Below are 14,215 nucleotides of genomic sequence, written 5' to 3' on the forward strand. Positions count from 1 at the left end.
CACAGCTGTCAGTCCCTCCCACACACCGTGTTACCCACTACAGCATTGTCTGAGCATCAACACTCGTGCTGATTCTAAGGGAGAAGACTTCTCTCCGACGGCGTAACTTGTCGCAATGTGGAACCAATCACATCCTGAGATGAACTGGAAAGTGATTCTGATTGGATCATTATCGGAAAGCAACAGCAAGGTGGATAGAACCAGGCAGATCTTGGGATGTGTGCGAGTAAGTACAAAGTGAAGTCCCTCGTAGAAGTGTCCGTAGTTGCACGTGAAAGTGACCTGTAAGTGTAGAATTCTCTGAAATGGTTCTGGGCCGGTCAGAGTTCGAGGCTATGTATAGTTAGGAAGATAATTGGATCCTTTCCTTCCCCTTGGGGCTGGGGATTCCAGTAGTGGTCTGGGCTGGCGAGAAGGATAGAGAGAGAGAGAGAGAGAGAGAGAGAGAGAGAGAGAGAGAGGGAGGATATGGCAAGGAATGCCAGGGGTGTGCAAAGGGAAGGGCGCCGAGCCCCTCTTCGTAACCTTGATGGAGCACCTGACCAGTAATCTTAGGGTTATGTAAACGTGTCTTCTTAAACCTTACTGACAACACTGTTTTGAACTCAACATTTTCTTGTTTTTCTTACTTTCTGGTGGCGGAGGGACGTGTGAGGGAGCGCCTTCAGTAAACGTACGTGATCGTAACTCTTCGCAACGCAATGTTCTTCTCCTCACCTCAGCATGTAAGGCCATTGTACTCTATTGTAAAAAGAAAGAGAATATTTAACTGTGAATTCTCTCTCTCTCTCTCTCTCTCTCTCTCTCTCTCTCTCTCTCTCTCTCTCTCTCTCTCTCTCTCTCTCTCTCTCTCTCTCTCCCAAGCGTTGCAATACGTCCAGCGACCAGCCCGCCTGAGACGCCAGCACAACCCACGTCAGCCTAAAATGAACCAGACACCAAACACGTCCATATCATGGCCTCCCGCCTTCCTGATCCCAGCGGGTGACCTACACACGGCATTCTCTCCTCCCATTGGCTGACCTGACCTTTCCCTTACATGCTCCCACCGGCTGATTATGGTTGTGGTTTCTACATTTACACGCGCTCTTCTTATCTCTAGCATCTGGAATGCTGCAGGTTGATCAACCGTGCACTCCTGGTATGATCATCCGTGCACTCCTTGTATGATCATCCGTGCACTCCTGGTATGATCATCCGTGCACTCCTGGTATGATCATTCGTGCACTCCTGGTATGATCATCCGTGCACTCCTGGTATGATCATCCGTGCACTCCTGGTATGATCATCCGTGCACTCCTGGTATGATCATCCGTGCACTCCTGGTATGATCATCCGTGCACTCCTGGTATGATCATCCGTGCACTCCTGGTATGATCAACCGTGCACTCCTGGTATGATCAACCGTGCACTCCTGGTATGATCAACCGTGCACTCCTGGTATGATCATCCGTGCACTCCTGGTATGATCATCCGTGCACTCCTGGTATGATCATCCGTGCACTCCTGGTATGATCATCCGTGCACTCCTGGTATGATCAACCGTGCACTCCTGGTATGATCATCCGTGCACTCCTGGTATGTTCATCCGTGCATTCCTGGTATGTTCATCCGTGCACTCCTGGTATGATCATCCGTGCACTCCTGGTATGTTCATCCGTGCACTCCTGGTATGTTCATCCGTGCACTCCTGGTATGATCATCCGTGCACTCCTGGTATGATCAACCGTGCACTCCTGGTATGATCAACCGTGCACTCCTGGTATGATCATCCGTGCACTCCTGGTATGATCATCCGTGCACTCCTGGTATGTTCATCCGTGCACTCCTGGTATGTTCATCCGTGCACTCCTGGTATGTTCATCCGTGCACTCCTGGTATGATCATCCGTGCACTCCTGGTATGATCATCCGTGCACTCCTGGTATGATCAACCGTGCACTCCTGGTATGATCAACCGTGCACTCCTGGTATGATCATCCGTGCACTCCTGGTATGATCATCCGTGCACTCCTGGTATGTTCATCCGTGCACTCCTGGTATGTTCATCCGTGCACTCCTGGTATGATCATCCGTGCACTCCTGGTATGATCAACCGTGCACTCCTGGTATGATCAACCGTGCACTCCTGGTATGTTCATCCGTGCACTCCTGGTATGATCATCCGTGCACTCCTGGTATGATCATCCGTGCACTCCTGGTATGTTCATCCGTGCACTCCTGGTATGTTCATCCGTGCACTCCTGGTATGATCATCCGTGCACTCCTGGTATGACATACCCCATCATCTCTGACACCCCGAGCCTGGGAGGCCTGACAGCCTCTCCCGCAGGTCGTGCACACCATCACCAACGGTGTGTGTGTGTGTGTGTGTCTCAGCTCAGCGGTCCTCAGTCTCCCCAGTTCCGGCTTCTTGCTATTTATATCAGGTAATTTGTTGTGTCGTTAATCAGGGTCATTCAGAGCGGTGTGCCCAGTAATTTTGTACCACAATGCCGTGTAAACAACCATTTCTTTTTCCCCCTTAGAGGAAATACGTTATAGAACGATCAGAGCAAATGACTCAGAAATATTTTCATGGATGATGAGTTAGATCCACCCGGGAGCTGACTGCAGGACGAAGCTTCAACACAGATGATCAGACACATACCAAGGACAGGTCTTTTTGTTCACCCAAGTCACCTCCCTATTACCTCGAGCATTATACATATCTCAAGCATTATACAAGACAATTTACTGTCTGTCCTTAACACCGGAGGCTATTTGAACACTTCCAACTCGACCCCCATCGCTCGTACTTCTATTGTCTCTTACAGGATTCGAAACCCATCTCTTAACTCGCTGTCTTATAACCTTACCATCACATCCCCTTCGTTCACATCACCAACACGACTTCCGCGGTGTAGGTTCTCCTGTGGGGTCTTCCTCCCGCGTGACCCACCTCTGGTCCTGTGCTCTGGGATTGTAGCGAATCCATTGTCCCCCGACCCTCGACGTATCCAGATCCAGAATACTTGACAGTGTCGCAAAAGTCTGTCTTCCTTGAGAATTTTCTACTTGTCTCTCTCACCCGCAGTGTACCACTGACCTTCCCCAGTAGTCGTTGATGGAGTGGCGATGTTATCTCATGATACCTTCCCCAGACTGGCGTACTACAAGGTTCTCTCCTACTGCATCGTCCAAATTCCTTCCTCCCTCTCCTTTCTTCAGCCTCTGATCCTCGTCAGTCATAAGCCGATGAAACCATTCTCCTCTCTCCTTTCCTCCTCGCTCTGATACTCCTCCTTGTCCTCTCACTAAACATCTCTTCTCTTAATTCGAATGTGCTCAGCAGTTCCTCCTCATAGGAGAACCAGCAACCTGATTCAATTCAACAGAGCAATCTCTATCTTTGTCTTTTGTCAATCTCACTCGTTTCTTGATGTCAGATTTCACAACACAACTTCTCAACCCTATAATAACTTAGACAAGCCTAACCTTATCTCCCGCTATATCCAGGACCTTCTATGTACTGAAAATCACAAACTCCGTTTCCTCCTGACTAGAGGTGTGGACTAAGTGCCACAACCATGTTGTCTTCTGACCAGCTGTTCCATATAAACAGAAGGGTCACTCAAGACGGTATGAAACACTACCTGTGATGACTTCTCCTCCATCATCCTTCTTTCCCTCTCATGAACCATCTCTTCATCTGTTGTGATGTTCTCCTCCTCTCTCTGTTCTTCATCTGTTGTGATGTTCTCCTCCTCTCTGTTCTTCATCTGTTGTAATGTTCTCCTCCTCTCTCTGTTCTTCATCTGTCGTGATGTTCTCCTCCTCTCTCTGTTCTTCATCTGTCGTGATGTTCCCCTCCTCTGTTCTTTATCTGTCGTGATGTTCTTTTCATATCTGTTCTTCACGGTATACTTCGATGAACGCCCCTCGTGAGCTGTGTCTGCAGGACACCTGCTGGAGGCTCCTGTGTCAACACCACCAGACTGGCGGAGACGCAGTATAGGTTACCTTCCTCGTGTACGTCTCCTCCACGTATACCTGAGCAGCTCAAACTAACCAATGTTCATCATTCCTTTAGAGATGTCACTAATTAACCTTTTCAATTAACAGGGCTTCGATCTCAGCATATCGTAGCTCACGTCGTGGTTACAATAATGATAATAATTGCAATGATAATGATAATAATTGTAATGATAAAATAACTAATAAAGATAATGCTAATACTAATACTAATAAACAAATAATAATAATAATAATAATAATGATAATAATAATAATAATGATAATAATAATAATAATTGCAATAACAATGATAATAATAACGTTAAGCCAGCGATCATCCAGAGCCCCAGCCACATTAACAAGGTGACGGTCGACCAACTTTTCACCAAATAATACTACTAACCACCTCAGCCCAGGGAGACCAGTGCGTGGTCACCACACACCCAGGCCGTCTGTCTGTCTCACGCGCTCACCGCATGACTTATACTTTTGGGCTCATTCTCACGCTCACATACTTTCCTCACCCATGACCTCACGCATCCCCCGTACACTGGTGTTGGTTCAGACGAATGATGAGCGACTCGTTGCTTGGGAAAACGAAATATGGAAGGTGAGGCTGACCTAATGGCGTACACCTTTGGTTGCAGCGACTCTGACAGACGTACGTACAGGAGGACTGTGCTACTCCTTACTTCTGAATAATTTTCGACTGATATCTTTACTTATATATATATATATATATATATATATATATATATATATATATATATATATATATATATATATATATATATTTATTTATTTTATTTATTTATTTATTTTGCTTTGTCGCTGTCTCCCGCGTTAGCGAGGTAGCGCAAGGAAACAGACGAAAGAATGGCCCAACCCGCCCACATACACATGTATATACATACACGTCCACACACGCAAATATACATACCTATACATCTCAATGTACACATATATATACACACACAGACATATACATATATACACATGTACATAATTCACACTATCTGCCTTTATTTGTTCCCATCGCCACCTCGCCACACATGGAATAACAACCCCCTCCCCCCTCATGTGTGCGAGGTAGCGCTAGGAAAAGACAACAAAGGCCCCATTCGTTCACACTCAGTCTCTAGCTGTCATGTAATAATGCACCGAAACTACAGCTCCCTTTCCACATCCAGGCCCCACAGAACTTTCCATGGTTTACCCCAGACGCTTCACATGCCCTGGTTCAATCCACTGACAGCACGTCGACCCCGGTATACCACATCGTTCCAATTCACCATTCCTTGCACGCCTTTCACCCTCCTGCATGTTCAGGCCCCGATCAAGCGGTAAGTGGGTTAGGGCTTTAGGCTTGTCAGCTACCGGGCTCATTAAGGTCGTCAACGTCAAACTAGACCAACCAACCGATCTGTTATGTCCTCATGTGTTATGATGACATACACCCTCACCGTGTATGATGACATACACCCTCACCGTGTATGATGACATACACCCTCACCGTGTATGATGACATACACCCTCACCGTGTATGATGACATACACCCTCACCGTGTATGATGACATACACCCTCACCGTGTATGATGACATACACCCTCACCGTGTATGATGACATACACCCTCACCGTGTATGATGACATACACCCTCACCGTGTATGATGACATACACCCTCACCGTGTATGATGACATACACCCTCACTGTGTATGATGACATACACCCTCACTATGTATGATGACATACACCCTCACTATGTATGATGACATACACCCTCACTATGTATGATGACATACACCCTCACTATGTATGATGACATACACCCTCACTATGTATGATGACATACACCCTCACTATGTATGATGACATACAATCTCACTATGTATAATGACATACACCCTCACTATGTATGATGACATACACCCTCACTATGTATGATGACATACACCCTCAATATGTATGATGACATACACCCTCACTGTGTATGATGACATACACCCTCACTATGTATGATGACATACACCCTCACTATGTATAATGACATACAATCTCACTATGTATGATGACATACACCCTCACTATGTATGATGACATACACCCTCACTATGTATGATGACATACACCCTCACTATGTATAATGACATACAATCTCACTATGTATAATGTCATACACCCTCTATGTATGATGACGTACACTCACTTGTATGATGACATACACTCATGCATAATGACGTACACTCTCACTATGTATAATGACATACACCCTAACCGTGTATGATGCAGTATACATGAAAACCAGCTTTATTGGGTATATAATCATTCCTTTAGTTTATTCTTTTAATTATCTTCATCAATGTATGATCCATCCCTTAGCAATATCAACAAATACGTTTTATAACACAAAATATAGACTAGTAATAAAATCGCATTGTGAAAAAATATAAATCCCGTGTGAAAAAAAACGCCCCAAAAAAATAGGTTAATTAAGAGTGAACAAGGATGGGAGGATTGGCCAGGCTTACTGGCCATGCCTTTGGGGTCAGCGTGTGACCCAAGCCTCTCCCTCAACCTTCTAATTCTGGAAGCTGGCGTACAGCCACGGTGGCTCCTTACGGCCCCGCCTGTGTCCCGGGTGCTGGGACGAGTCTGGGGTTCTTGGTGCCCTTGTCTCAGGACCTAGGAGCCGGGCTGTGACAGGTGGGGCCCCCTTGTGGCCAAAGGCCAGGCCAACAGGTCCTCAGCATTCCCTTTGATCATGCACCAGGCACATAACGTGACCATAAGACATGATAACAAGTGATAAATTATTACTTTTTATCACGGATAACGATATGTATTATCAATAGATGTTATTATTCGTTCAAAATTATTGGGTTTTACATAACAGTTGAAGGTTACCATCAACAAAGAAGCGATGGGTCTGAGAAAGTAGAAATATAGGTTGGAATACGACAGACATTAAGGTCCAGTCTTCTTGGTTACAATGGTGACCTCCCGACCTTAGACCTGAATATTCTCTTAACATCCACGTTTTCTGACCGTCTCATCAGAATGACAAGCTCAGTATCCTTATTAGACTGTAACAAGGATCATGATAATGATAATAATGATAATAATAAAGAAAAATAGCGATTCAGAATAACAAAACACAACACATTTACTCTTCAAGGCTGTTACACGAAACTTTCTGAATTTCTCGAGGTATGGTAATCAAAGTCGGCCCATAATTTATACCTGTCGCCTACGAGGAGAGTTTAAACCCCCATTAACCCTACACAAATGTTTTAGAAATGATTAGAAAGTTCACCATTCGTCACTCACAGAAATACCAGAAAACGAGATCAAATGTAAGAAAACGGTAGTAGTCCGATGGGTGACATATATAGAAGAATAAAAAGCTTTTTTAACCACGAGAAATCGCATCACAGTTTCCAAATTTCTTCTCTTCTACGGTGCGTTTAGCCGGTCATGACTGTTGCATGGTTACGGTCCAGAAAGGAATAGTTTCACAAGAGTCCAGGTGTATTTGGTGTACTATGCAAATATAGTTTATGTACTTACTGTGTCTGCGTGCAGTGTCACCGCCCCCAAGGCATCATCTGCAAAGTCAAACACACATTTGAATACTTGCTCTCCGAAGGTCATACCAGACTTGAATATAGAATATAAAGAGAAGAATTGCACATCAATAATACGGAGCTGACAACAGAAATAACGGATGCTATACGTATATATAATATGAAAATAATAAGTGTTCATTTTCAGTGTTGTTGTTGTTCAAGGAAATATTTGGTTACGTTCTGTGTGGTTACATCTCTCTCGACCAGAGAGTCATGACGACCAGCATACGACAGCCTGCCACCTAATACTCCTGGGTTCGACCCCAGATATCTGTTGACCCTGGAAGTTGCTGATAGGTCAACAGGTGTGAGTATGGAGTCAGCTCCAACCCCTTGTTTACGTCGGCACGACCCTAGAGCACGACGATACGACTCTTGAGCAGGACGGTACGACACTTGGGTATAATGGCTTAGAATAGGTCATCATATGCAAAAGTTGTACCGTCGTGCACAAGGGTTAATACAGTCGTATCCTCGTGCACGAGGGTCGTGAAGATAAACCATCTGCCGGAGCGTCGCTGCAGGAGATGGATGAAGCCATACCACGTTAGTGACAACCAACACATGAATGTATGCATGTATAAGATGATGCAGTGTACACTACCTCAACTGCATATGTTCATAGGGAAGAGTTTGTAAACATTTTTATTCGCCTCAAGTTCTTGTAAACCAGTGTATATATATATATATATATATATATATATATATATATATATATATATATATATATATACAGGGATGAATGGATAGATTAAAAGAAGACATGGTTAATCCAAACATACATACATAAATCAGAATTTCTACCATAGCAGGGAACGTTCAAGATATGGGGCCCTACGAGTGTAAAACTCCCTCCCCGTGTATCATCAATAGGTCACCACAATATACAGAAATTACACACACACACATATAGGCACAAATATTACACAATCACATACAGCCAAACATGTTCACACATATATAAAGACAAACATTCACAAAAAGGTTAAGTCCCCCCCACACAGCCAGTACAGGGTATGTGTGCTTGCATTAATGTGCCTCACATTGAGGCCAGTGCTCACACAGCCACACACACACACACAGACACGCACACACAGGGAGGTGACCACACAACTCCACCTTTTGTCTGAAAGCGAGAGAAACACCAGCCAAGCGAAAGTGACGCTCCTGTCACCAGGGGGAATAAACACTTGATAGAAAATGGTAAAAAAAAAAAGAATATGACTAAAGAAAACTGAAGGAAATGGGATAAATCATACAATCCTTCGAAAAAAACTAGACTTCAGACATAGCGAAAATGTTATATGGAAAATGAATCTCACCCTCGTCCCTTCATTTGAATATTACGTGATTGTAAACGTCCAGAAAATGACGAAAATTAGAGGAAAATATATAATGAACGAGAGAAAACGGAAATCAAGAGTCATAGGAGAAAGTAAAGGAAACAAGAGATTATCTTATTATTATTATCATTATCATTATCATTATTATCATTATGATCATTATCATTATCATTCCTGGGGACTATTATTATCATTGCCATCTCAGTGGATTAGCAATCCCTAGGGATTATCATTACCATCTCTGGGGATCATTAGTATCATCACTATCCCTATCTTCACTATCATCAACACTATCCCTCGAGATAAGGGAGTAAGAAAACTATCCATGTATCTCCTTCGTGTGGGAAAGGACGACAAGGATGGGCGGGAGCGGGAGGCTGGGAAAACCTCTCGTCTGCCATTACATTCTAAACATACGAACAAAAGAACGAACAAAGCCACACTTTGTCCTGAAACGCTCAGTTCCACCGACATTGTCTTATGCCAGGGAAGCCAGCATGTTGTACAGTGAATTATCATTAAATAATGATCATCATTATCATTATGATCAATATTATCATCACTACCATACCTGCTTGCCTATTCCGTCTTAGATTGGTAACTACAGGAACAGACAAGTGATCGTCTCCTGACTCACACATTCCTGTGTTCTCGTCTTAATGATCTATGATGAGTGGAGTCAGTGCCAGGTGACCCGACCCCCGCCGCCGCTCGACCTCTGCCCTGCTGGCTTCGCTAGGCGTGTGCGCCAGGGGCAGCACGACCTGACCCGTGGCAAGACCTGGTCCATACAGGGTTGTGTTGTTCTCACGGGCAACAAAGGTAGACCGTGACTGACGGCGTAGCAGCATCAGCGAGATGATCATGGGTCAGTCACGGCCGCCAGATTGGCTCTACCCCGGCGCCGCCGTGTTCTGGGCCATAGTTCCCATGGCAGACATGAACCGTCAGGTCACCTGGTACTATGATGGGCAGAGGAGGCGAGGGAGGGAGGGAGCCTCTCTCTCTCTCTCTCTCTCTCTCTCTCTCTCTCTCTCTCTCTCTCTCTCTCTCTCTCTCTCTCTCTCTCGGGTCCGTATCAGGGCACGAGCTCACATGACACAGGCGGTGTAAGACCAAGAGTTTCTCTCCCCCTGTAGGATGATAGACAGGAAAGAGGCACCTGGAGAGACGGAGAGCATAACATGAGGTAAACGTGACGGGAGGGAGGGATGTGTCGGGGGTTGCAAGTGAGGAGGCGCCTGCGTCAGACGGGATTCCAGTGAAGCAGTGGTCCTGGCCGGGTGGCGGCTGGCTCAGACCAGCACGAAGGAAGAAGATGCAGGAAGAACACATCAGAGAGCGAAGGGGGGAGGCAGTGCCCTGAGCTGGTTGATATACAGGAGGAGAGTTAAGGACTGGAGGGGAGCCTTGCTCTCACCCATGTATGGCCACAGTCACCCCCTGGCTGAAAAGTCTCTACTGACTGTGTTGAGAAGATTGTAATAATCCCCCATGTCTTTCTCGCCACTAAGTAATATTAATGAACTTAACCCTCAACTACTCATGTGTATTCTCTTAATTCTATGGCATCCAGTATGTATTCTTTTCATACATGACTATACATCCATACATAACCTGTCACTATGTTTATGCAAATTACTTCTGTATCATTAACTTGTGATGTAATTAGTCACTTGATTTTCCTCGATCGTCTCTGCAAACTACTGCACACTTGCAGGTAGTTATACAAGTTTCATGTCTCCCTGAAGTACACTGGATGATTTGGTTACAGACGTAGACAACACTGAGGATTCTGTAGCTAATGTTTTTGGGCCTTTGAGTCTTTGCGAAAAATATGTCCGTCAGATCTCGGTCACAAGGGATATGTATCCTTGTGTCCGCAGATATAACGAGCTCATATTGTCGCTCGTGGGTGTGACTCTGCCAATCGCAGCCACAGTGACGCGCTAAGCCATTGTCATAAGGTCATCTCGACGAGGAGGAGACTGGACGATGTCTGGGCAGGAGAACAGCGGGACACACACACTTGTGTAGAACACCTCTGTTTACATACGAATGTGTGAGACTCATAGTCACTGGGCAACATTTGCAGGAGAGAGAGAGAGAGAGAGAGAGAGAGAGAGAGAGAGAGAGAGAGAGACAACCCCAGAGCCAGCCCAACCCCAGACCTACCCTAACCAGCCGTCCTTCCTCCAGCCTCCCGCGCCCTGCTGGGCAAGGCTGTAGGCGTCCCTAGCTTTATATGGTCCCTCCTCTCGATCCTCATCCTTAAAGTCGCACATCCACCCGGGCGACCTTGTACTGGTCAGCTATGACCCTGCATGGGTCTGGCTCCTACTCCAGGACACGTAAGCAAGTCACGTATCGTTAGGAGAGAGATAATAAGCCCCTGGTGGTTCCTTTGTTCACTAACGACCACCAGCCTTTATTTTGCTATACCTGTACTAAACATAAAGTAAATTCCTGTAACCATCACCGAGCTCTGCAGACTTCAGAGGAGGGCATAGTGGTGGATGAGGACGAGTGTGGTTGTCCTCCATAGGACCGAGGGGACAAGCCCCCGGAAGGGCCAAATCTATCAATAATGATGTTGACAAATTTAGCCTTTGGGACGGGTTGCATCTTGACCACGAGTTGTTCACGTCAAAAATTATCTTTAAACTGGCTGTCTAGACCATCCTGTGTCTGAATCATACGGGTAAAATCAAAACATAAATTGTACTGAAGCACAGTGTACCTGGCGGCTGAGGGTACAGTGTGTGTTGACGTGTACCACCACTGTCAAGGCGACCTTCCTCCTGGGCAGCTTCAGGCGATGGTACATCTGGTGAGATGCGGTTGACTCTCACTCTCTCTGTCGTACCCGTCCACACACACACACACACACACACACACGCTTCGTCCTTGACTATTACGCTCACTATCATCCTCTTGGTATTCCCGCGCACTCGCATTTTCTCTCAGCCCTTACATTCCTCCACCCCAACTTCACCTTCACTCACCATCATCACTTCATTGACGTTCTCTTTCTCACCTCCCTTATTATCACTCACCAGAACTGTAATCTCCTCTCTCACTCTCCCACACTTAAAATATTTACTCCATGTCCTTCTCCGCTCCACACACTCCCCCAGCAGCAGCCGCCCTGCCCTGCCCCACCATTGGCTGGGTTCCGCTGCCCACCACCACCAGCTGGGCGGGTCACAGCGGCCACCACCAAAACAGACTGTCTTCATTATGCCTAATTTAATAAACCACAGACGTGGCTCTACGTGAGATGGTTAGGGAGGTGGAGGGAGTCCTGGTGAGTGTGAGGGTGGAGCTGAAAGGTGAATAGATAGACAAGGTAGACGGAGTGGGTTGGCGAGGAGCAGCAGCCAGTGAAGGACTGTTGATGGGTAGATGGATGTACAACAGTAGAATGGTAGCAGAGGAGGAGGAACGGAGGGAGAGGTGGCTGGAACGGAGGGAGAGGCGGCTGGAACGGAGGGAGAGGATGACAGTGGGTTATGTAAGGTGAAGACTGGAGTACCGGCCAGTGGCGGGACGATCACTGACACAAGCCAGACATACCGTGCAGTGGTAAACGAATAACAATGTATAACATTACTTGGTTCCTGGGATCTCTCTCTCTCTCTCTCTCTCTCTCTCTCTCTCTCTCTCTCTCTCTCTCTCTCTCGTTTCCACCACCACCACCCTGTGCCCGGCGCCGCCCAGGGTGTTCCTCAAGGATGCCTTCCTGCCTTCCCTGACGCAGCGGGACGCGCCGCGCCCCTGTGTTACCACCCACCACTACCGGCCGGGCGTGGGACCTGGACTGGCGGATCAAGCGTTCTTGACCCTTGATCCTGTGCAAGTTTTTCACCAGCAGATCCAGAGTAGACCCGCCAGCCGGAACTGAAACGCTTGCTGGGTGTTTGTTGATAGTTATCGTTCGCTTCTGGCAACACAGGAAGAGCCGACCACTGGACACCCCCTCCCAGACCTGAACCTTTCCTACCACACACTCCCCTCAGCCACACCAACACCTCTTGCAACTACGAACTACCATCCATCTCACTCTGGGCGTCATCCCTCATGGCCTCTAACTCCACACCCACCGCCCAGGTGAGGGCAGAAGCCCCGCACACTAGCGGTAAACACTGGTATCTGTCGTACACGGCGGGTGATGCTGCTCATCACGAGACAAAGGCGGGGGTCGCTATCAAGGCTGGGAAAGTGAAATCAAGTCACCCACGCTGGAGAGGCTGCGGGAGACGCGAGCACTCTGCGTCCCTAACGTCTCAGCTGCTGAGGACTTGCCTCACACTGGTGACGTACCCAAGTTTCCTCAGCCCTGTAGGAGCGCCTCCGTCATATCATTGTCTTATTATTTACATCCGTGGGTGAGGAGGAGGTGGGGAGGGGCTTCACCCGTGCTAGACGTAACCGCACCTGAGGCTCGGAAGGCTCAGTCGTATTTATTCCATGATGACGCAGAGGCGAGTCCGGGGGTGAACAGGTTGTGGTCGAGGGTGGGAGGGAGGCCTCCACACCATAACACTGTCATTATGGGCGTAAGACACAACCCTCCACCCTACCCCCGAAATGGGTAGTGAGGCGCCTCATCCCGCCTGATGGATCACATCCGTCAGTCAAACTGCCACAGGTGAGGGCGGCTCGTGTCAGCAAGGCGATAATGACCTGAAACCAAGTGATGACCCTACGACAGGTGTGTCGGATACCTGCAGGTTGTGTGGGTCGTGGTAATCCAGGTGTGAGTCTGTCTATACATGGCTGTGGTCAGTGTTATCAAGCAGAGTGTGATCTACAGGTGAGGACCATCACTGTACCCCGTGTGTGTCTTATGATCACCTCACGATGGTAACACTGCCTCACGGCCCACCTTCGCTGATCAACATGAGGGAACTTTACCTTCACCTTCCTGCCCCAGATGCCAATTCTCTCGAGCTTCCGTAGCGCTCAGGGAGCCAGCCACGTCCACAGGAAGGGCCATAGGTCTAAAAATGGAGTGATGGTTGTACGTGCGAGACGATTCAGGGACGTTTTGAGCGAGTGTGTTTCGTGTCTTCATTATAGACGTTGCCTCGTGAGCATTAAGGACCCTGTGATATGTTCAATCGGTATTTGTGATGTGGTAGAGACGGGTGATGTCCAAAGCGTAGACAAGAAGGTGTGACTCGTATATGTCTGGGGAGTGTGGTTTCTGCTGGATGTGTTTGGTGAAGTGGGTTTTTTTTTATTC

General features: G+C 47.0%; 1 protein-coding gene across 3 annotated transcripts in view; it reads right to left on the reverse strand.

Annotated features, from left to right (window-relative positions):
- The window catches only part of LOC139749084 (uncharacterized), a 140,765-nt gene that overhangs the window by 79,063 nt on the left and 47,487 nt on the right, over positions 1–14,215 (reverse strand). The window contains exon 2 of one of the 3 annotated variants that reach the window (XM_071662610.1): positions 7,566–7,603. The exons of 1 other annotated variant lie outside the window; for it this stretch is intronic. The gene's annotated coding sequence lies outside the window, so the exon portion shown is untranslated. Of the gene's footprint in view, positions 1–629; positions 754–7,565; positions 7,604–14,215 lie in introns of those variants that run through there. One more of the 3 variants, XM_071662612.1, reaches the window with a different exon arrangement.

Source organism: Panulirus ornatus, chromosome 6 (assembly GCF_036320965.1).
Source record: "Panulirus ornatus isolate Po-2019 chromosome 6, ASM3632096v1, whole genome shotgun sequence".
NCBI lineage: Eukaryota > Metazoa > Arthropoda > Malacostraca > Decapoda > Palinuridae > Panulirus > Panulirus ornatus.